Raw genomic sequence first — 25583 nt, forward strand, 5'->3', positions numbered from 1 at the left:
TTTTTCTGTTTCCTCTTTTTCATATGAGCAGGAGCAAGGAAAAGAATATTCTTGTTGAAGCAGATCCAGAACCTGAAAGGACTCTGAAGAGGAAACTAAGAGAAGCTAAATTACAACAATCCAGCAAGCACCTTTCAGAAATTTTCCAGCAGGAAGAGGAGATGGCAGCCGAAAATAATAATAATGCAAGGAGGATGCTTGGTGACTTTACTGCACCTAATTCCAATTTACATGGAAGAAGCATCTCCATTCCTGTTATTGGAGCAAACAATTTTGAGCTTAAACCTCAATTAGTTTCTCTGATGCAGCAGAACTGCAAGTTTCATGGACTTCCATCTGAAGATCCTTTTCAGTTCTTAACTGAATTCTTGCAGATATGTGATACTGTTAAGACTAATGGAGTAGATCCTGAAGTCTACAGGCTCATGTTTTTCCCTTTTGCTATAAAAGACAGAGCTAGAGTATGGTTGGACTCTCAACCTAAGGATAGCCTGAACTCTTGGGATAAGCTGGTCAAGGCTTTCTTAGCCAAGTTCTTTCCTCCTCAAAAGCTGAGTAAGCTTAGAGTGGATGTTCAGACCTTCAGACAGAAAGAAGGTGAATCCCTCTATGAAGCTTGGGAGAGATACAAAGGACTGACCAAAAAGTGTCCTTCTGACATGCTTTCAGAATGGACCATCCTGGATATATTCTATGATGGTCTATCTGAATTAGCTAAAATGTTATTGGATACTTCTGCAGGTAGATCCATTTACCTAAAGAAAACACCTGCAGAAGCTTAAAAACTCATTGACATAGTTGCTAATAACCAGTTCATGTACACTTCTGAAAGGAATCCTGTGAATAATGGGACGCCTATGAAGAAGGGAGTTCTTGAAATTGAAACTCTGAATGCTATATTGGCTCAGAATAAAATATTGACTCAGCAAGTCAATATGATTTTTCAGAGTCTGAATGGAATACAAGCTGCATCCAACAGTACTCAAGAGGCATCTTCTGAAGAAGAAGCTTATGATCCTGGAAACCCTGCAATAGCAGAGGTGAATTACATGGGTGAACCTTATGGAAACACCTATAACCTCTCATGGAGAAATCACCCAAATCTCGCATGGAAGGATCAACAAAAGCCTCAACAAGGCTTTAATAATGGTGGAAGAAATAGGTTTAACAATAGTAAACCTTTTCCATCATCCACTCAGCAATAGACAGAGAATTCTGAGCAGAATCGATCTAGCTTGGCAAATTTAGTCTCTGATCTATCTAAGGCCACTGTGAGTTTCATGAATGAAACAAGATCCTCGATTAGAAATTTGGAAGCACAAGTGGGCCAGCTGAGTAAAACGATCACTAAAATCCCTCCTAATACTCTCCCAAGCAATACAGAAGAGAATCCAAAAGGAGAGTGCAAGGCCATTGAATTAATTAGACATGCTCCAAGTGTTCAAAAAGGTCAAGCTAACCATACCACTCCTTGACGCTATTAAACAAATCCCCAAGTATGCAAAATTTTTGAAAGACTTGTGTACACACAAGGGTAGAATAGGGGAATTGGAGACACTATCCTTGGGTAGCTCGATTTCTTCCTTGATGGAGCCTATTCCAAGAAAATGTGGTGACCCTGGACCGTGCTTAGTGTCTTGTTGTATTGGTGGATACACTTTTCATGACTGTATGTGTGATCTGGGAGCTTGTGTTAGCATCATGCCGCTTTCCATCTATGTGCGGTTGAATTTAGCTCCATTGAAGAAGTCGGCGGCGAGGTTTGCCTTAGCCGATAAAAGTGTGATCACAGTAATGGGAATACATGAAGATGTACTTGTGGCAATTAAGGATTTGGTTTTTCCGGTTGACTTTTACATCCTTGAGATGCCTCTTGATGCCAGGGCATCTTGGCCAGTTTCACTGACCTTTTCTTTACTGTTTTTAGGTTAGTTTCATGCATTTCTTTAGGAAATAAGCTAGTTTTGGGTAGATATTCACTTATGCCTTGATTCAAGCATACATTGTGCATTTTACATAATTTCATGAGGATTTTGCATAAGTTTAGTGACAAATATTATGTTGCATTACTCATGACTTGGACTAGAGCTTTGATGCACTTTATTGCTTGATTTCAGGACCAAAAAGAAGCAAGAAAAGGGGAGGTAACTTGCAAGGATAATGAGAAAAGTGATTGCCAATAACACTCTCAAAAAGCCATCAATGCCCATGTTAGAGAGTCACGTTAACCAAGTTAAAGTGAACTCTAACGTGAAGAAGAGAAGATGAGCCAACGTTAATGACACTCAACATTGTCACTAACGTTGGCAATCACTCATAAGTGGCCATGTTAGAAGCCACGTTAACCTGGTTAACGTGGCCTCTAACGTTAAAGGGGGGAAGAGAAGCCAACGTTAGTGACACCCAACATTGTCACTAACGTTGGCCTATGGTGCAAAGTACCACGTTATTAACTCCCACGTTAACTTTGTTAACGTAGGAACTAACGTAAAGGATGAAGAGTTGTCGACAACGTTAGTGACACTCAACATTGTCACTAACGTTGAAGCAACCACACAACCCCCAAGAGTCACGTTAACTTTCACGTTAACTTGGTTAACGTGGAAGCTAACGATGAGAAATGAAGGATGAGCCAACGTTAGTGACATTCAACATTGTCACTAACGTTGGGATGGCTAAAAGATGGCCACGTTAGAAGCCACGTTAACCTAGTTAACGTGGACTCCAACGTGAGACCTAGGGGCACATTGGAACGTTAGTGACAATGTTGAATGTCACTAACGTTCTCGAAGGATGGCAAAGGCCACATTAGAAGCCACGTTAACCTAGTTAACGTGAGCTTTAACGTGAAGCAAGAAGGGGCACACTGGAACGTTAGTGACAATGTTGAGTGTCACTAACCTTCTCGAAGGTTGACAAGGCAACGTTAAAAGCCACGTTAACTGATGAGCGGATATTTTATACGCTTTTTGGGGATAATTTCATATAGTTTAGAGTATGTTTTAGTTAGTTTTTAGTCTATTTCTAGTAGTTTTTAGGAAAAATTCATATTTCTGGACTTTACTATGAGTTGTGTGTTTTTCTGTAATTTCAGGTATTTTTCTAGCTGAAATTGAAGGAGCTGAGCAAAAATCTGATTCAGGCTGAAAAAGGACTGCTGATGCTGTTGGATTCTGACCTCCCTGCACTCAAAGTGGATTTTCTGGAGCTACAGAACTCGAAATGGCGTGCTTCCAATTGCGTTGGAAAGTAGACATCCAGGGCTTTCCAGATATGTATAATAGTCCATACTTTGCATAAGAATAGACGACGTAAACTGGCGTTCAACGCCAGTTCTCTGCCCAATTCTGGCTTCCAGCGCCAGAATTGGATCAAAAACTGGAGTTGAACGCCCAAACTGGCATAAAAACTGGCGTTCAACTCCACAAATGGCCTCTGCACGTGAATTGCTTAAAGTCTCAGCCCCAGCACACACCAAGTGGGCCCCAGCACACCAAGTGGGCCCCAGAAGTGGATCTCTGCATCATCCATCATAGTCCACTCATATTTTGTAACCCTAGGCTACTGGTTTAGTATTTAAACAACTTTTAGAGACTTATTTTGTATCTCATGACATTTCAGATCTAAACTTTGTATTCTCTGACGGCATGAGTCTCTAAACCCCATTGTTGGGGGTGAGGAGCTCTGCTGTGTCTCGATGAATTAATGCAAGTATTTCTGTTTTCTATTCAAACACGCTTGTTCCTATCTAAGATGTTCATTCGCGCTTAACTGTGATGAAGGTGATGATCAGTGACAGTCATCACCTTCCTCAAACCATGAATGTGTGCCTGACAACCACCTCCGTTCTATATCCGATTGAATGAATATCTCTGAGATCTCTTAATCAGAATCTCCGTGGTATAAGCTAGAACTGATGGCGGCATTCATGAGAATCCGGAAAGTCTAAACCTTGTCTGTGGTATTCCGAGTAGGATTCAAGGATTGAATGACTGTGACGAGCTTCAAACTCCTGAAGGCTGGGCGTTAGTGACAGATGCAAAAGGATAGTAAATCCTATTCCAACCGGATCGAGAACCAACCGGTGATTAGCCGTGCTGTGACAGAGCGCGTGAGCGTAGTTTTCACTGGAAGGATGGAAGGTAGCCCTTGACAACGGTGATCCACCAACACACAGCTTGCCATAGGAGGACGTGCGTGCGTGAATCAGAAGACAGAGGAAAGCAGAGATTCAGAAGACAAAGCATCTCCAAAACTCCAACATATTCTCCATTACTACACAACAAGTAACTTTTAATTTATGCTCTACTGGATATTCATAATTCAACTGATAAACATAATTGACTTCCTGACTAAGATTTACAAGATAACCATAGATTGCTTCAAACCAACAATCTCCGTGGGATTCGACCCATACTCACGTAAGGTATTACTTGGACGACCCAGTGCACTTGCTGGTCATGTGTGCGAAATTGTAAGAGAGTAATGTGTGCGAAATTGTAAGAGAGTAACAATTTTGTGCACCAAGTAACAATTTTGTGCACCAAGTTTTTGGCGCCGTTGCCGGGGATTGTTCGTGTTTGAACAACTGACGGATTATTTTGTTGCTTAGATTAGGAAAAAAAATCTTTCTTTTTGGTTTAGAGTCTTTTATTATTTATCCCTTGTTAAAACACTTTAAATTTATAACTCAGTTAGTTAGAGCGTGGTGTTTATGTTCATGATAATTGGCTATCATATTTTTTAAAAACCTTTTTCAAAAATAATTTTTCTATTAAATCCTGTGCCAAACTTTAAGTTTGGTGTTTTCAAAAATAATCTTTCTTAAAATAAGGTCCCATAACTCATTTGGCTAGAACATTAATTTGATTGGGTTTGAATCTTTTATACTCTTTTCAAAACATTCTTTTTCAAAAATATTTTTTTTCTATTAAATCTTGTGCCAAACTTTAAGTTTAGTGTTTTCTTGTTGATTTCCCTTTGATTTTCGAAAATTTTGTTTGGTTTTCAAAAAATTTTAAGTTTGGTGTTCTTCCTTCATGTTCTTGTATTCTTGTGAGTCTTCAAAGTGTTCTTGAGTTTTCCTTGTGTCTTGATCTTAAAATTTTTAAGTTTGGTGTTCCTTGGTGTTTTCCCTCCAAAATTTTCGAAAAACAAGGAGCATTAGATCTAAAAATTTTAAATCTAGTACTATCTTATTGTTTTTCTCTCTCCTCACTAAATTCAAAAATATCTTTTTAAAATATCTTTTCTAACTTCCTAACTTCTTATCTTTTCAAAATTTGTTTCAACTAACTAACTAACTTTTTGTTTGTTTCTTAACTTTTTCAAAACTACCTAACTAACTCTCTCTCTCCCTAATTTTCGAAAATAGCTTCCTTCTTTTTCAAAAATTTCTTCTTTTTTTAACTAATTAATTTTTATTTTTTTTTTACGAAAAAAAAAATTTTTTTTCAAAATTCAAATTCTTTTTAGTTATTTTATTTTATTTAAGTATTTACTTTTTATAAAATAAAATAAATAAAAAGATAAATCAGTCCAAGTTATATCCACATATCCATCATGGACATAAGTGGAGATGGACAGTCCAGGAGGACTTTGGGGTCATATTCTAACCCCTCTACTGCTTCATATGGGAGTAGCATCTGCATACCCTCCATTGGAGTTAGTAGCTTTGAGTTGAATCCTCAGCTCATTATCATGGTGCAGCAAAGTTGCCAGTATTCCGGTCTTCCACAGGAAGAACCTACAGAGTTTCTGGCACAATTTTTACAAATTGCTGACACAGTACATGATAAGGAAATAGATCAAGATGTCTACAGACTATTACTGTTTCCATTTGCTGTAAAAGATCAAGCTAAAAGGTGGTTAAATAACCAACCTAAGGACAGCATAAGAACATGAAAACAGCTGACAGAAAAATTCCTGAATCAATATTTCCCTCCAAAAAGGATGACACAGCTAAGGCTGGACATCCAAGGCTTTAAACAAGGAGATAATGAATCTCTTTATGATGCCTGGGAGAGATACAGAGAGATGCTACGAAAATGCCCCTCTGAAATGTTTTCAGAGTGGGTTCAGTTAGACATCTTCTACTATGGGCTTGCAGAAGGAGCTCAAATGTCTTTAGATTACTCAGCTGGTGGATCTATCCATATAAGAAAGACAATTGAAGAAGCTCAAGAGCTCATTGATACAGTTGCCAGGAATCAGCATCTGTATCTAAGCAGCAACCCTTCCATGAATGAAGAGGTTAAAACAGTAACTGCTGAATTCAGTACTGTAAAACAAGCTGCTGAATTCAATCAGCAATTAGATTTTCTAACAAAGCAGCTAGCTAAATTCAAAGACAGGTTACAGGAGACAAGGATAGCTAATATACATATGGAAGAACAGTTTAAGCAAACAAAGCAGCAGCTATCAAAGCAAATAGCAGAAGAATGCCAAGCAGTTCAATTAAGAAGTGGGAAAACATTAAATGCCCCACCTCAAGGCATCAAAAATTCAAGAAATGAGCAACCCACCAAATATTCCCCTGAGGACAGTAAGAGCCCAGGGAAAAATAATTCTGGCACTAAAACGCCAGAAAATGGGTGGAAGGCTGGCGCTAAACGCCCAGACCATGCCCAAAACTGGCGTTCAGCGCCAGAAACAAGGCAGGATTGGCGTTCAACGCCAGAAATGGGCAAGAATCTGGCGTTGAACGCCCAATTGGTGCAAAATCCAGTGCTGAACGCCCAAAATGGGCACATTTCTGGCATTCAGGCGCCAGGAACAGACAGTGAGTTGGCGTCTAACGTCACTCCAGCTTCTGACTCTGGTACGCAATTGCTAGTGAGGGATCAGACACACATAAGTGCTGATAACAACCCCTCTAAAAAGGCTTCTTTAACCACTAAGGTTGAGGAATATAAAGCCAAGATACCTTATCCTCAAAAACTCCGGAAAGAGGAGCAGGATAAGCAATTTGCTCGCTTTGCAGATTATCTAAGGACTCTTGAAATAAAGATTCCATTTGCAGAGGCACTTGAGCAAATACCTTCTTATGCCAAGTTCATGAAAGAGATCTTGAGTCATAAAAAGGAGTGGAGAGAAACAGAAAGAGTTCTCCTCACTGAAGAATGCAGTGCAGTCATTCTGAAAAGCTTTCCTGAAAAGCTTAAAGACCCTGGGAGTTTTCTGATACCATGCATATTAGAAGGTGATTGCACCAAGACAGCTTTATGCGATCTTGGGGCAAGCATCAACCTAATACCTGCATCCACTATCAGGAAGCTTGGCTTAACTGAGGAAGTTAAACCAACCCGGATATGTCTCCAACTTGCTGATGGTTCCACTAAATACGCATCAGGCGTGATTGAGGACATGATTGTCAGAGTTGGGCCATTCGCCTTTCCCACTGACTTTGTTGTGCTGGAAATGGAGGAGCACAAGAGTGCTACTCTCATTCTAGGAAGACCCTTCCTAGCAACTGGACGATCCCTCATTGACGTCCAGCAGGGGGAAATAACCCTGAGAGTCAACGATGACGAGTTCAAGTTGAACGCTGTCAAAGCCATGCAGCATCCAGACACATCAACAGACTGCATGAAAGTTGACTTTATTGACTCTTTGGTAGAAGAGATCAACATGGCTGAGAGTCTCGAATCAGAGTTGGAAGACATTTTTAAAGATGTTCAGCCTGATTTGGAGGATTCAGGGGACATGAAAGAGCCTCTGAACTTTCTTCTGAAAGAGGAAAAACCTCCTAAACCAGAGCTCAAGCCACTGCCACCTTCCTTGAAATATGCATTTCTAGGAGAAGGTGACACTTTTCTAGTGATCATAAGCTCTGCTTTAAATTCACAGGAAGAGGAAGCACTCATTCAAGTGCTAAGGACACACAAGACAGCTCTTGGGTGGTCCATAGGTGACCTTAAGGGCATAAGCCCAGCTAGATGCATGCACAAAATCCTATTGGAGGATAATGCCAAACCAGTGGTTCAACCACAGAGGCGGCTAAATCCAGCCATGAAGGAAGTGGTGCAGAAAGAGGTTACCAAATTACTAGAGGCTGGGATTATTTATCCCATTTCTGATAGCCCCTGGGTGAGCCCTGTTCAAGTCGTCCCAAAAAAGGGAGGCATGACAGTGATTCATAATGAAAAAAATGAACTGGTTCCTACAAGAACAGTTACAGGGTGGCGCATGTGTATTGACTACAGAAGGCTCAATACAGCCACCAGAAAGGATCATTTTCCTTTACCATTCATAGACCAGATGCTAGAGAGACTAGCAGGTCATGATTATTACTGCTTTTTGGATGGCTACTCAGGCTATAACCAGATTGCAGTAGATCCCCAGGATCAAGAGAAAACAGCATTCACATGTCCATCCGGAGTGTTTGCTTATAGAAGGATGCCCTTTGGGCTATGCAATGCACCTGCAACCTTCCAGAGATGCATGCTCTCTATTTTCTCTGATATGGTGGAAAAATTTCTGGAAGTCTTCATGGATGACTTCTCAGTATATGGAGACTCATTCAGCTCCTGTCTTGATCACCTAAAACTTGTTCTGAAAAGATGCCAAGAAACCAACCTAGTTTTAAACTGGGAAAAGTGTCACTTCATGGTGACTGAAGGAATTGTTCTTGGGCATAAAATCTTAAACAAGGGAATAGAGGTGGATCAAGCAAAAATAGAGGTAATTGAAAAATTACCACCACCTGCCAATGTTAAGGCAATCAGAAGCTTTCTGGGGCATGCAGGATTCTATAGGAGGTTTATAAAGGATTTTTCAAAAATCGCAAAACCTCTAAGCAATCTGCTAGCTGCTGACACACCATTTGTGTTTGACACAGCATGCCTGCAGGCGTTTGAAACGCTGAAAGCTAAGCTGGTCACAGCACCAGTCATTTCTGCACCAGACTGGACATTGCCATTTGAGTTAATGTGTGATGCCAGTGATCATGCCATTGGTGCAGTATTGGGACAGAGGCATGACAAGCTTCTGCATGTCATTTATTATGCCAGTCGCGTTTTAAATGATGCCCAGAAAAATTAAACAACCACAGAAAAGGAATTACTTGCAGTGGTTTACGCCATTGACAAGTTCAGATCTTACTTAGTAGGATCAAAGGTGATTGTGTACACTGACCATGCTGCTCTTAAGTATCTACTCACAAAGCAGGATTCAAAACCCAGGCTCATCAGATGGGTATTGCTTCTGCAAGAGTTTGATATAGAAATAAGAGACAGAAAAGGGACAGAGAACCAAGTAGCTGATCATCTGTCCCGGATAGAGCCAGTGGAAGGGACGTCCCTCCCCTTCCTTGAGATCTCTGAGACATTCCCTGATGAGCATCTATTTGCCATTCAGGAAGCACCATGGTTTGCCGATATTGCAAACTATAAAGCTGCAAGGTTCATACCCAAGGAGTACAATAGAATACAAAAAAAGAAACTAATTACTGATGCAAAGTACTACTTGTGGGATGAGCCCTATCTCTTTAAGAGATGTGCAGACGGAATTATCCGTAGGTGTGTCCCCAGAGAGGAAGCACAGAGAATCTTATGGCATTGCCATGGATCTCAATATGGAGGCCATTTCGGAGGTGAGCGAACAGCCACCAAGGTCCTCCAATGTGGCTTCTATTGGCCCACACTCTATAAAGATTCCCGAGAGTTTGTACGTAATTGTGACAGTTGCCAAAGACCTGGTAATCTGCCTCATGGTTACGCCATGCCTCAATAAGGAATCTTGGAAATAGAGTTGTTTGATGTATGGGGAATTGACTTCATGGGACCTTTCCCACCATCATACTCAAACACTTATATTCTGGTGGCAGTTGACTATGTATCAAAATGGGTTGAGGCTATTGCCACACCCACCAATGATACTAAAACAGTGCTGAAGTTCCTCCAGAAACATATCTTTAGCAGGTTTGGTGTCCCTAGAGTGTTAATCAGTGATGGGGGCACTCACTTCTGCAATAAACAGCTTTACTCTGCCATGGTTCGGTATGGAATTCGCCACAAGGTGGCCACTCCATATCATCCACAAACCAATGGGCAGGCTGAAGTCTCTAACAGAGAATTAAAGAGAATCCTGGAACGGACAGTAAATACCCGTAGAAGGGATTGGGCAAGGAGCTTGGATGATGCTCTGTGGGCTTACAGAACAGCATTCAAGACCCCTATAGGGACCTCTCCATACCAACTCGTGTATGGTAAGGCATGCCACTTGCCCGTGGAACTGGAACATAAGGCCTACTGGGCAACCAGATTCCTAAACTTAGATGCCAAATTAGCAGGAGAAAAACGATTGCTCCAGCTAAATGAGCTAGAGGAATTCAGATTCACAGCTTTCGAAAATGCCAAGCTTTATAAAGAAAAATAAAAAAAATGGCATGACAGAAAGCTGTCATCTAGAATCTTTGAACCAGGACAGAAGGTCCTGTTGTTTAACTCTAGACTCAGGATATTCCCCGGGAAACTGAAATCCCGGTGGAGGGGACCATACGTGATTACAAGTGTGTCACCATATGGTTATGTGGAGCTTCAAGATATTGATTCTGATAAGAAGTTCATTGTCAATGGACAGAGAATCAAGCATTATCTTGAAGGCAACACTGAGCAAGAATGCTCAAAGCTAAAGCTAGATTAAAAGCTCAGCAAGGTCCAGCTAAAGACAATAAAGAAGCGCTTGCTGGGAGGCAACCCAGCCATGGGGCAACAATCCTCTAAGCATTGTGCCCTATTTCTATTTTATTTGTTTATATAAAGTTCACTGACACTAAGGTAAAGAATCATTTGCATAAGTTTACAGGGTTACAGAAGGAATCTACACACAAAACAGAGATAGGGAGCTTACTGGCAAGAAAACGCCAGTGAAGGCCATTTTGGGCGTTCAGCGCCCAAAAATGGGCATCCAGTGGGCGCTGAATGCCGGTAAGGATAGCTATCTGGTGTTCAACGCCAGAAAAGGGACAACAACTGGGCGTTGAATGCCCAGGAGAGCCGCATTTGGGCGTTGAACGCCCAAAACAGGCAGTGTTTGGGCGTTCAAACGCCAGGATGGTGGGGAGGAGCTCTCCTTCTACCCATCTCTTTCTTTTTCTTTTGCTTGAGGACAAGCAAAGCTCTAAGTTTGGTGTGTTTGTCCGTGATCACTAAGATCATGGCCCCTAAAGGAAAACAACCCACTCCAAGAGGAGCAAGGGCGTGATTTATAGGAACTGAAGCGCCAGAAATTCTCTCTTGAAGGACCAAGCACCTCACAGACTAGAGGAACATCCACTTCCCAAACCTCAAGGTTGTTGAGTTCTAATCTTAGCCTTAACTCTGTGATAACTGTTCTTATTTTAATTTTACCTTAGGAGTCATATAGTAGTAATTAGTATCTATTTTGATTTTATCTCCAATTAAGCTATAGTTTATTTTTCTCATCATCAGCAAACATGAATAAAGTAGTAGATCTTTTGAATAAGAAGCAATAAAATTTTGAGTTTTAATAAGAGAAATTCTAATTAGTTAAATGTGGTGGCAATGCTTTCTGTCTTCTGAATGAATGCTTGAACAGTGCATATATCTTTTGAATTTGTTGTTTAAGACTGTTAAATATGTTGGCTCTTGAAAGAATGATGAACATGAGACATGTTATTGAGAATCTAAAAAATCATAAAAATGATTCTTGAAGCAAGAAAAAACAGCAAAGAACAAAGCTTGCAGAAAAAAAAAAAAAAAAGAGAAAGAAAAAAGAGAAAGCAAGCAGAAAAAGCCAAAGCTCTTAAAACCAAAAGGCAAGAGCAAAAAGCCAAAGCCCTTAAAACCAAAAGGCAAGGGTAATAAAAAGGATCCCAAGGCTTTGAGCATCAGTGGATAGGAGGGCCAAAAAGTAATAAAATCCTGGCCTAAGCGGCTAAATCAAGCTGTCCCTAACCATGTGCTTGTGGCGTGAAGGTGTCAAGTGAAAACTTGAGACTGAGCGGTTAAAGTCAAGGTCCAAAGCAAAAAGAAGATTGTGCTTAAGAACTCTGGACACCTCTAATTGGGGACTTTAGCAAAGCTGAGTCACAATCTAAAAGGTTCACCCAATTATGTGTCTGTGGCATTTATGTATCCGGTAGTAATACTGGAAAACAAAGTGCTTAGGGCCACGGCCAAGACTCATAAAGAAGCTGTGTTCAAGAATCATCACACTGAACTAAGAGAATCAATAACACTATCTGAATTCTGAGTTCCTATAGATGCCAATCACTCTGAGCTTCAATGGATAAAGTGAGATGCCAAAACTGTTCAGAAGCAAAAAGCTACTAGTCCCGCTCATCTAATTAGAATCTGAGCTTCACTCAAAAACTCTGAGATATTATTGCTTCTCAACTTATTAGTCTTCTATTTTATTTGTCTAAGTTGCTTGAGGACAAGCAACAGTTTAAGTTTGGTGTTGTGATGAGCGGATATTTTATACGCTTTTTGGGGATAATTTCATATAGTTTAGAGTATGTTTTAGTTAGTTTTTAGTCTATTTCTAGTAGTTTTTAGGAAAAATTCATATTTCTTGACTTTACTATGAGTTGTGTGTTTTTCTGTAATTTCAGGTATTTTTCTGGCTGAAATTGAAGGAGCTGAGCAAAAATCTGATTCAGGCTGAAAAAGGACTGCTGATGCTGTTGGATTCTGACCTCCCTGCACTCAAAGTGGATTTTCTGGAGCTACAGAACTCGAAATGGCGTGCTTCTAATTGCGTTGGAAAGTAGACATCCAGGGCTTTCCAGCAATGTATAATAGTCCATACTTTGCACAAGAATAGACGACGTAAACTGGCGTTCAACGCCAGTTCTCTGCCCAATTCTGGCGTCCAGCGCCAGAATTGGATCAAAAACTGGAGTTGAACGCCCAAACTGGCATAAAAACTGGCGTTCAACTCCACAAATGGCCTCTGCACGTGAATTGCTTAAAGTCTCAGCCCCAGCACACACCAAGTGGGCCCCAGCACACCAAGTGGGCCCCAGAAGTGGATCTCTGCATCATCCATCATAGTCCACTCATATTTTGTAACCCTAGGCTACTGGTTTAGTATTTAAACAACTTTTAGAGACTTATTTTGTATCTCATGACATTTCAGATCTAAACTTTGTATTCTCTGACGGCATGAGTCTCTAAACCCCATTGTTGGGGGTGAGGAGCTCTGCTGTGTCTCGATGAATTAATGCAAGTATTTCTGTTTTCTATTCAAACACGCTTGTTCCTATCTAAGATGTTCATTCGCGCTTAACTGTGATGAAGGTGATGATCAGTGACAGTCATCACCTTCCTCAAACCATGAACATGTGCCTGACAACCACCTCCGTTCTATATCCGATTGAATGAATATCTCTGAGATCTCTTAATCAGAATCTCCGTGGTATAAGCTAGAACTGATGGCGGCATTCATGAGAATCCGGAAAGTCTAAACCTTGTCTGTGGTATTCCGAGTAGGATTCAAGGATTGAATGACTGTGACGAGCTTCAAACTCCTGAAGGCTGGGCGTTAGTGACAGATGCAAAAGGATAGTAAATCCTATTCCAACCGGATCGAGAACCAACCGGTGATTAGCCGTGCTGTGACAGAGCGCGTGAGCGTAGTTTTCACTGGAAGGATGGAAGGTAGCCCTTGACAACGGTGATCCACCAACACACAGCTTGCCATAGGAGGACGTGCGTGCGTGAATCAGAAGACAGAGGAAAGCAGAGATTCAGAAGACAAAGCATCTCCAAAACTCCAACATATTCTCCATTACTACACAACAAGTAACTTTTAATTTATGCTCTACTGGATATTCATAATTCAACTGATAAACATAATTGACTTCCTGACTAAGATTTACAAGATAACCATAGATTGCTTCAAACCAACAATCTCCGTGGGATTCGACCCATACTCACGTAAGGTATTACTTGGACGACCCAGTGCACTTGCTGGTCATGTGTGCGAAATTGTAAGAGAGTAATGTGTGCGAAATTGTAAGAGAGTAACAATTTTGTGCACCAAGTAACAATTTTGTGCACCATTAACCTAGTTAACGTGGGTTTTAACGTGAAGAAAAAGGGGTGCATTGGAACGTTAGTGACAATGTTAAGTGTCACTAACGTTCCCGAACTTGGACTTTCACTAAATGATTAACACTCCTTACGCCCTGAGCTTAAGTCTCTGCCCACTCCGCACTTTCTCTTTGCAAGTAAAGCCAAGACCAAATAAAGAAAGGAACTGCTTCAAACTCAAGATCCAAAGGCCCAAGACTTGGAGAGTGAACTAGAAGCTGAGAAGAGTAGTATATATAGGAGTAGCTTTGAATTGTAAAGGTGTTCTGGAGGCTGAAGAACCACTCTCTGTATTTTACTTTCTTTGCAATTTCTAGTTTTATGATGTATTCTCCATCTTTGTTTTCATCTTCAAGAGCTATGAACAACTAAACCCCTTTCATTAGGTTAGGGAGCTCTGTTGTAATTTGATGGATCAATACTAATCTTCATTGTTCTTCTTCTATCTTTCCTCTTGATTTTACTTGAAAGCTTTCGATCTTCATCCAATTGAGTTGTTATCTTGGAAGAGAAGCGATTCAAACTTGGATCTCTTTTGAACCTTGGAAGAGGAATGAAGAGATCAAGCTAGAAATGTTTTCTCATGCTGGACTAAATTGGGTTTGGATGGGTATGTGACTGTAACCCTCTCAATACTTGGTTTGGGAAATGCATGTGGTATAATCAGTGACCATACTTCATCTCTTCTCATGAGCAATTGACCAAGGAATTGGCTATTGATCAAGATTTGAGAGATTGAATTGCAAGAAATTGCAATTCAATCACTTAAGATTGCCAAGGATATCAATGAGTGCATTGATTGAGGAAGAGATGAAAATTAACTTGATCCGGAGAATTGCAACATCTCCTAAGCCCAATGAACTCCCCATCTCTAATCTTACCCATTCTCTTTAATTTCTGCGATTTACTTTTATGAGCAAATCCCCCATTCTCATTTACAATTCTGTAATTTATTTTCAGTCATTTACTTCCAGTCCTTTAATTCTAGCATTTACTTTTCTGTTATTTACATTCCCGCCATTTTATTTTCTGCAACTCTCAACCCAAATTCTGGACTCGCAGAACTAGAACATTCTTCTAATTAAAGTTGCTTGATCAATCAATTCCTGTGGGATTCGACCTCATTCTATTGTGAGTTTTTACTTGACGACAACTTCGGTACACTTGCCGAAGGAAGATTTGTTGAGAGACAAGTTTTTCCCGCATCAAGTTTATGGCGCCGTTGCCGGGGATTGATTGTGCATCAACAATGATTAGATTGGAAGATCACTAGATTGAGCATTTTATTTTGTGAATTTCATTTTCTGTTTGAGTGATTTACTTTTTGTTTTAGTTAAACTTCTTCCCTTCTCCATCCACTCTTTTGTTTTTCTTTGTTATTTTCAATTCTATTTGCTAACCCACTAACTGTTTGATATATTGCATCACCCACAACTAACATCAATTCTGACACAAATACTGTCTGCACCTATTTTCTCTGCTTGTACTTGCTGGTTGTATGACAGGGAGAAGAAGTGCGGCTTCAACTTTCTTTGATTCTGAACCGGAGAGAACCTTCCTTAGACTAAGGAGGGAGGCAAAAGAAAAATGAGTAGTTGGTGCTGAAGAAGAGGAGGAACAGTTTGAGGAATACTTTGAACCAAACATGGAAGAAAACATGGAAAATCATCATGAAGAAGAGACTCACAACCATGGCAGAGGAGGTGGAGCAAATCATGCTGGGGAGGATAGAAGAGTTTTGGGCTCTTACATTAATCCGAACCCAGGCAATTGTGGAAGTAGCATCCAAAAGCTAACAATCCATGCCAACAACTTTGAACTTAAACCACAGCTCATCACCCTTGTTCAGAACAACTGTTCGTTTGGAGGAGGAGTTCAAGAAGATCCCAACCAATATTTGAGCACCTTCCTGAGAATATGTGACACAGTGAAATCTAATGCTGTTCATCCTGACGCCTATAGATTGCTCTTATTTCCCTTCTCACTCAGAGACAAGGCAGCCAAGTGGCTGGAATCCTTCCCAAGGGAGAGCTTGACAACTTGGGAGGATGTGGTGAACAAATTCTTAGCAAGATTCTACCCTCCTCAACGAATCAATAGGCTAAGAGCTGAGGTTTAAACCTTCAGGCAACAGGATGGTGAGACTTTGTATGAACCATGGGAGAGGTTCAAAGACTTAACAAGGAGGTGTCCACCTGACATGTTCAACGAATGGGTGCAGCTGCACATTTTCTATGAAGGGCTCTCTTATGAGTCAAAGAAGGCCGTAGACCATTCATCTGGAGGATCTTTGAACAAGAAGAAGACCATTGAGGAAGCCATAGATGTTATTGAAAGAGTAGCAGAAAACGACTACTTCTATGCTTCCGAAAGAGGGAACACAAGAGGAGTGATGGAGCTAAACAATGTAGACGCTCTGTTGGCCCAAAACAAGCTCATTACCCAGCAGCTGGCTGACCTCACCAAGAAGATAGAGATGAACCAAGTAGCAGCAATCTCCACTTCATCAACAACACAAGAAGGAGAAAACCAAGAAGCAGAAGGGAGTCAGGAGCAAGCCAACTACATTGGGAATTCACCAAGGAAAAACTATGATCCATACTCCAAGACTTACAACCCTGGATGGAGAAATCACCCGAACTTTGGGTGGGGAAGTGAGCAAGATCAAAACCAAGACCAGAGACGTTACAACTCCAACAACAATGCAGCTCACCAACAATTCACCCAGAGGACATCTCAACACCCCCACAACAACACTTCTCCACATACTTATCAAAACCAAAACAACACATCTGCTCCGAACCACTCATCAATTGATGACAAGCTCTCTAAGATTGAAACCTTCATTGAAGGAATATGCAGAGACATTCAAGACAGTAAAGCATTCAGAGAGGAAGTGCAGTCAAACATGCAGAATCAAAATGCTGCCATCACAAAACTGGAGACACAAATCAGCTATCTTTTTAAGCAGCTTCCGAACCACAATTTTTGCTATGATGCCCATTCAAGCAAAAGAGAGGAGTGTCAAACTATCACACTTAGGAGTGGGAAGGAACTGAAGGAACATCCCCAAAAACCACTAGAAGAAAGCTCAATTGAAGAGGAAGAGGAGCAAGATGGAATGCAAACCCCCACGCCATGTTTGCAGAAAGAGAAAAAGATACCCCAACTCAACGTCTCAAGGGCTCCATACCCCCAGCTATTGAAGAAAAAGGAAGATGACAACCAGTTCTTGAGATTTTTGGAAATCTTCAAGAAGCTACAAATCAACATACCATTTGCTGAAGCCATAGAACAAATGCCACTTTATGCCAAGTTTTTGATGGAGCTAATGACTAAGAAGAGAAGCTGGAAGAACAATGAGACTGTGATACCAACTGAAGAGTGCAGTGCTATCATTCAGCATAAACTACCTCAGAAACTGAAGGATCCTGGGAGTTTTCAGATCCCTTGCATTATAGGAGAAATCACAGTAGAAAATGCTCTTTGTGAGTTAGGGGCCAGCATCAATTTGATGTCAGTAGCTATGATGAGAAAGATGAAAATTGAGGAGGCTAAACCAACAAAAATGGCTCTACAACTGGCAGACCGATCGTTCAAATTCCCTCACGGGATAGTGGAGGATTTGCTAGTAAAAGTAGGAGATTCCATATTCCCAACAGATTTTGTGGTGCTGGACATGCAGGAAGACGCCAAAACCTCCATCATTTTGGGAAGGCTATTCTTGGCCACTGCTGGAGCTGTCATTGATGTTCAAAAGGGTGACCTCACCCTTAGATTACACAATGAAAAGATGACATTCAATGTGTTCAAGGCCATAAGTTATCCACCGGAACAATTGGGGGAATGCATGAGGTTAGATGCACTTGAGGATGAAGTGCAGGAGAATTTTGAAGAAGATAAACCTGAAGAGAACGAGAGATTGGTGGAGGAAGAATCTGAATCAAGTGAAGAGGTAGCTACAACAGAAACACATATACTAGATGCACCAAAGGAAGGGAACGAAAAATCAGAAGCACCCAAACTTGAAATCAAGGCATTGCCACCCACTCTCAAATATGCATATCTAGGAGAAATGAAAACTACCCAGTGATCATAAATTCATCCCTCAGTCAAGATCAAGAGGACGAGCTACTCAAGGTGCTGCGGGAGCATAAGGATGCCATTGGATGGACCCTTGCTGACTTGAAGGGAATCAGTTCAGCCATATGCATGCATAAAATACTGTTGGAAGATGACGCCAAGCCATCCATTCAATCCCAAAGAAGGCTGAACCCAATCATGAAGGAAGTGGTATAGAAAGAGATTATGAAGCTTTGGCAAGGAGGAGTCATATACCCAATTTCGGACAGCCCTTGGGTTAGCCCCATACATGTTGTACCAAAGAAGGGAGGGATCACTGTGGTTACCAATGAGAAGAACGAGCTCATACCTACAAGGACCGTCACAGGATGGCGGATGTGCATAGACTACAGGAAGCTCAATGAGGCTACACGAAAGGACCATCTTCCCCTTCCATTCATGGATCAGATGTTGGAAAGACTTGCAGGGCACGCTTATTATTGTTTTCTCGACGGTTATTCAGGATACAACCAAATAGTGGTTGATCCAAGAGACCAAGAGAAAACCTCATTTACCTGTCCGTATGGAGTGTTTGCCTATAGGCGCATACCATTTGGGTTATGTAATGCCCCTGCAACTTTCCAACGCTGCATGCTTTCTATCTTTTCAGATATGATAGAAAAATTCATTGAAGTTTTTATGGATGATTTCTCGGTATTCGGAGATTCTTTTCCTAGTTGCCTACATCACCTCGCCTTGGTATTGAAAAGGTGCCAAGAGACCAATTTGGTCTTGAACTGGGAAAAATGCCACTTCATGGTGACAGGGGGAATAGTCCTTGGTCACAAAGTCTCTCACCAAGGCATTGAGGTTGATAGAGCTAAAGTGGAACTTATTGAAAAGCTACCCCCACCCAGTGATGTCAAGGCAATTAGAAGTTTTTTAGGGCATGCTGGTTTTTACAGAAGATTTATTAAAGATTTTTCAAAGATAGCCAAGCCCTTAAGCAATCTCCTTGTGTCTGATACACCATTCATCTTTGATGAAACCTGCATGCTAGCATTTGCACATTTGAAAATGAGGTTATCCTCTGCTCCTATCATTTCCCCACCTGATTGGAACCTACCATTTGAATTGATGTGCGATGCATCTGATTTTGCAGTTGGGGCAGTGTTAGGACAAAGGAAAGATAACCTAGTTCGTGTGATATACTATGCTAGCAAAGTCCTTAATGAAACTCAAAGAAATTATACCACTACTGAAAAGGAGTTGCTAGCAATAGTTTTTGCATTTGACAAATTTAGATCATACCTCATTGGTGCTAAAGTGATCGTTTTTACAGATCACACAGCACTTAAATATTTGTTTGCCAAGTAAGAATCGAAGCCAAGACTAATAAGGTGGATCTTACTGTTGCAGGAATTCAATATTGAAATCAGAGACAAGAAGGAAGTGGAGAACAAGGTGGCAGATCACTTATCTAGAATCCCTCATGATCAAGGTGGAAAAAATGATACAAATGTTAACGAGCTCTTCCCTGATGAGCAGTTGATGACAGTTCATAAAGCACCATAGTTCGCAGATATTGCAAATTTTAAGGCAACTGGGGCATTACCCCCAGGGATCAATAAACACCAAAAGAGGAAGCTCATGAATGATGCAAAATACTTTGTCTGGGACGAGCCATATCTCTTCAAGAAATGTTCAGATGGGATTCTTAGAAGATGTGTCTCGGAAGAGGAAGGGAGAGAAGTCCTGTGGAACTGCCACGGTTCATGCTATGGCGGGCACTTTGGAGGGGACAGAACTGCAGCAAAGGTTTTACAAAACGGATTCTTTTGGCCCACTCTTTTCAAGGATGCCAAAGAGCTAGTAAAAAGCTGCAATGAATGCCAAAGATCTGGAGACCTGCCCAAAAGAAACGCCATGCCACAAAATTTCATCTTGGAACTTGAACTGTTTGATGTGTGGGAATTGATTTCATCGGACCATTCCCAACCTCATATGCAAACAATTACATCCTGGTAGCAGTAGATTATGTTTCCAAGTGGGTAGAGGCTATTGCAACCCCAACTAATGATAACAAGGTAGTCATGAACTTCCTCAGGAAGAATATCTTTAGCCGGTTTGGAGTCCCAAGAGCCCTCATCAGTGATGGAGGGAGCCACTTTTGTAACAAACCACTAGAAGCTCTCCTCTTACGATATGGGGTAAAACACAAAGTAGCCACACCTTACCATCCTCAAACAAGTGGGCAAACTGAGATATCCAACAGAGAACTGAAGAGGATCCTGGAAAAGACTGTGGGCGCATCTAGAAAGGATTGGTCGAAGAAGTTGGATGATGCTCTGTGGGCATACAGAACAGCATTCAAAACCCCACTTGGAATGTCTCCATATCAATTAGTCTATGGGAAAGCTTGTCATTTACCACTGGAGCTGGAACATAAAGCTCTTTGGGCTATCAAGATACTAAATTTTGACAGCATTGCTGCTGGTGCAAAAAGAATCTTGCAACTGCAAGAGATGGAGGTATTCAGGTCACAAGCCTATGAAAACACTAAGATGTATAAAGAGAAGGCAAAAAGAAAACATGACATGCATTTGGCACCCAGGAGTTTCGAAAAAGGGCAGCAAGTACTCCTTTACAATTCTAAATTAAGGCTGTTCCCAGGGAAACTCAAGTCAAGGTGGTCCGGACCTTTCTTGGTTACAAAAGTATCACCATATCGCCATATCGAAATCACGGATGAAGGTTCAAAGAGGACTTTTACAGTGAATGGACAAAGACTCAAGCATTATCTGGGCAACATGGGGAAAGACCCCAGAGTAAAGTACCATCTCAAATAATTAAGAACTCGTCGAGCTAGCGACGATAAAAGAACGCTCTGTTGGGAGGCAACCCAACCTCAGGTAGTTTCAATTTCATCTTTATTTCAATAAAAGTCACAAGTGGTTTCCCCTGTATTGAAAGGAGCTAAGTTTGGTGTTCCACACAAGAACAATCCAAGAGTGATGGTGTAATTCTAAGTTTGGTGTTCCACTAAAGGACATTGGTTAGAATTACACCCCACTCCCAAAAGAACATTGCTAGCTCCATCCAACCAAGAGAAACCACTTAGGTGTAGTTAGACTATAGGTGATCATTGCTTTGTTGATAACAAGATATGAGGGTCTCTGCATATATGCAATGTTGTGTACTGGGCAAAGAACTAAGTTTGGTGTTCACACACCAAACTGAGTTCAAGAGGCACAAGCATACATATAAGCTAACTATGTCTCAAGTGCTTTGGGAACAAGCAACTTCCAGTGACCTTGTAGGAATCTTATAAGGAAATGGTGCACCTTCACCCAAAGAAGCGAGGCAGCAAAAACTAGGAGGATGACAAAGAGAGAGGGGGACCAGAGATCATCACCCGAAGGTTGTATTGTTACCTGATTCCATTGTACTTAGAATTGTTGAAAGTTGGAGTTCCGAATTGCACTTTTGATTTGTAGTTACTTGCAGTTGAACTCTTTTTAAAAAATTCTTTCTTTTAAGTTTTTCCTTCTGAATAGGTCCATGATTACTGGTCTTTATGTCACTGCATCATTACTTCGCTTTCTTGTAAGCTTGTCCCTTTTTAAATCAAATTGAAGAAGAAAAGGATTATGTTTTTAAAAGACCAGAGTGGAGTTCATATTGTGGAAGTGCATTCATGAATCTTTGGGGTAGTCATAAGTTAGCTAAGTTGGTTCAACCACAAGGCTAGGAGGACAACTATCTATCCTGAATACTTTGCTTTGGATACACTCGTGAGACTAGGTTAATAACAAGATCCTAAGAAAAGAAAAGGGAAAGAACAATGGAAGTGAAAAACAAAAGAAAAAGAGTAAGCAATAAGGCTAGGCATCAATGGTTTTAAGCTTGAGGCAAGTGTCTGTGGTGCTCCTGTGTGAGGGATCTACTTGGATGAATAAGCTCTTAGGGGTGCCTTATCACTTGGTAACTTGGGTTAACTAACTCGGGATTATCAGCTGAAAGTCCACTATCAAGAGTAACCTTCACTACAGAACACTTAATAACCCAAAGAGGTGCTGGACACCAAGGTCTCAAGAAAAGAAAATAAATAAACTAAATGCCTGTAGTGTGTATGTATGGGGGATAGGCTTGAGGGAGTAAGTCCTTAGGGGTGTCTCAACACCTAGCACCTTGAACCAACTGGTTCGGGAGTGTTGGCTGAAAGCTTATCTTAAAGAGTTGCCCCCTTACAGAGCACTTAGCCTAAATAACACAAACAACCCTTGTAATAACAATAAAAGGATCAATGAATAAAATTCTCATGGGATATGAACAAAGTGGGTGTTTTAGGACAGAAAAAAGGTCTGAAAGCCAGTAATGGAATGAACCTAAGTTGCTATGCATGAAACCACCATAAAATCAGTAATATGACTTCCACAAGAATGACTCATTCCTCTGGATATTCCATTCATCATTTTTTTGTTCCAGTACTTGCTTAGGGACAAGCATGCTTTAAGTTTGGTGTTGTGATGCCAGGGCATCTTGGCCAGTTTCACTGACCTTTTCCTTACTGTTTTTAGGTTAGTTTCATGCATTTCTTTAGGAAATAAGCTACTTTTGGGTAGATATTCACTTATGCCTTGATTCAAGCATACATTGTGCATTTACATAATTTCATGAGGATTTTGCATAAGTTTAGTGACAAATATTATGTTGCATTACTCATGACTTGGACTAGAGCTTTGATGCACTTTATTGCTTGATTTAAGGACAAAAAAGAAGCAAGAAAAGGGGAGGTAACTTGCAAGGATAATGAGAAAAGTGATTGCCAATAACACTTTCAAAAAGCCATCAATGCCCAAGTTAGAGAGTCACGTTAACCAAGTTAACGTGAAGAAGAGAAGATGAGCCAACGTTAGTGACACTCAACATTGTGACTAACGTTGGCAATCACTCATAAGTGGCCACGTTAGAAGCCACGTTAACCTGGTTAACGTGGCCTCTAATGTTAAAGGGGGGAAGAGAAGCCAACGTTAGTGGCACTCAACATTGTCACTAACGTTGGCCTATAGTGCAAAGTACCACGTTAACTCCCATGTTAACTTGGTTAACGTGGGAACTAACGTAGAGGATGAAGAGTTGTCGACAACGTTAGTGACACTCAACATTGTCACTAACGTTGAAGCAACCACACAACCCCCAAGAGTCACGTTAACTTCCACGTTAACTTGGTTAACGTGGAAGCTAACGATGAGAAATGAAGGATGAGCCAACGTTAGTGACACTCAACATTATCACTAATGTTGGGATGGCTAAAAGATGGCCACGTTAGAAGCCACGTTAACCTAGTTAACGTGGACTCCAACGTGAGACCTAGGGGCACATTGGAACGTTAGTGACAATGTTGAATGTCACTAATGTTCTCGAAGGATGGCAAAGGCCACGTTAGAAGCCACGTTAACCTAGTTAACGTGAGCTTTAACGTGAAGCAAGAAGGGGCACACTGGAACGTTAATGACAATGTTGAGTGTCACTAACGTTCTCGAAGGTTGACAAGGCAACGTTAAAAGCCACGTTAACCTAATTAACGTGGGTTTTAACGTGAAGAAAAAGGGGTGCATTGGAACGTTAGTGACAATGTTAAGTGTCACTAACGTTCCCGAACTTGGACTTTCACTAAATGATTAACACTCCTTACGCCCTGAGCTTAAGTCTCTGCCCACTCCGCACTTTCTCTCTACAAGTAAAGCCAAGCCCAAATAAAGAAAGGAACTGCTTCAAACTCAAGATCCAAAGGCCCAAGACTTGGAGAGTGAACTAGAAGCTGAGAAGAGAAGTATATATAGGAGTAGCTTTGAATTGTAAAGGAGTTCTGGAGGCTGAAGAACCACTCTCTGTATTTTACTTTCTTTGCAATTTCTAGTTTTATGATGTATTCTCCATCTTTGTTTTCATCTTCAAGAGCTATGAACAACTAAACCCCTTTCATTGGGTTAGGGAGCTCTGTTGTAATTTGATGGATCAATACTAATCTTCATTGTTCTTCTTCTATCTTTCCTCTTGATTTTACTTGAAAGCTTTCGATCTTCATCCAATTGAGTAGTTATCTTGGAAGAGAAGCTATTCAAACTTGGATCTCTTTTGAACCTTGGAAGAGGAATGAAGAGATCAAGCTAGAAATGCTTTCTCATGCTGGACCAAATTGGGTTTGGATGGGTATGTGACTGTAACCCTCTCAATACTTGGTTTGGGAAATGCATGTGGTATAATTAGTGACCATACTTCATCTCTTCTCATGAGCAATTGACCAAGGAATTGGCTATTGATCAAGATTTGAGAGATTGAATTACAAGAAATTGCAATTCAATCACTTAAGATTGCCAAGGAGATCAATGAGTGCATTGATTGAGGAAGAGATGAAAATGAACTTGATCCGGAGAATTGCAACATCTCTTAAGCCCAATGAACTCCCCATCTCTAATCTTACCCATTCTCTTTAATTTCTGCGATTTACTTTTATGAGCAAATCCCCCATTCCCATTTATAATTCTGCAATTTATTTTCAGTCATTTACTTCCAGTTCTTTAATTCTAGCATTTACTTTTCTGTTATTTACATTCCCGCCATTTTATTTTCTGTAACTCTCAACCCAAATTCTGGACTCGCTGAACTAGAACATTCTTCTAGTTAAAGTTGCTTGATCAATCAATCCCTGTGGGATTCGACCTCACTCTATTGTGAGTTTTTACTTGATGACAACTTCGGTACACCTGCCGAAGGAAGATTTGTTGAGAGACAAGTTTTTCCCGCATCACCCCCAACGGAAGGTAGAAGCTCATCCTCCGTCCTACTTGGTAGACCTTTCCTCAAAACCTCCAAATTCAAGCTAGATGCCTTCACTGGTATATATTCCTTTGGAGTTGGAGACAAGACTATCAAGTTCAATTTAGAGGAAGCCATGAAACATCCTCCCAAAGAACATTCTATGCTCCGATGTGACATAATTGATAAAGTGGTAGCGGAAGTACAAGAAGAAGATCATGACAAGTCGTGCTACCCCACTGTTGAGGAGATAGATGACCAAGAGGATGAACTTAAAGAAGTTGCCAAGAATGAGTCCCATGAGCTTGATGAAAAGGAACCTCATCTTAAGGTAGCAAGTGAACTGAAACCCCTTCCCTCTCATCTGAAATATGCGTTCTTAGAAGACAACTGTGGGTTTCCGGTTATTATTGCTAGCGAACTCTCAAGTGAAGAAGAGAAAAAACTCCTAGACGTTCTAAGAAAGTACAAGAAAGCGATAGGTTGGAGCCTTGCGGATATTGTGGGGATTGACCAACATAAGTGCATGCATAGGATATTTCTCCAAGATGGAGCCAAGCCGGTTCGGCAACCGCAAAGGAGGCTCAACCCAACCATCCTCGACATAGTGAAGAAAGAGGTCACCCGACTACTGGATGC

The 25583-nt window shown here is 40.9% G+C and overlaps 2 non-coding genes across 2 annotated transcripts; both read right to left on the reverse strand.

Annotated features, from left to right (window-relative positions):
* Positions 1 to 557: 557 nt before the first annotated feature.
* On the reverse strand, positions 558 to 665 carry LOC112760278 (small nucleolar RNA R71). Its single transcript, XR_003180727.1, has one exon. It is a non-coding gene; the product is annotated as a small nucleolar RNA R71 (small nucleolar RNA).
* A 15493-nt stretch (positions 666 to 16158) lies between these two features.
* LOC112760294 (small nucleolar RNA R71) lies at positions 16159 to 16262 on the reverse strand. Its single transcript, XR_003180742.1, has one exon. It is a non-coding gene; the product is annotated as a small nucleolar RNA R71 (small nucleolar RNA).
* Between the last annotated feature and the right edge of the window lie 9321 nt (positions 16263 to 25583).

Source organism: Arachis hypogaea, chromosome 16 (genome assembly GCF_003086295.3).
Source record: "Arachis hypogaea cultivar Tifrunner chromosome 16, arahy.Tifrunner.gnm2.J5K5, whole genome shotgun sequence".
NCBI lineage: Eukaryota > Viridiplantae > Streptophyta > Magnoliopsida > Fabales > Fabaceae > Arachis > Arachis hypogaea.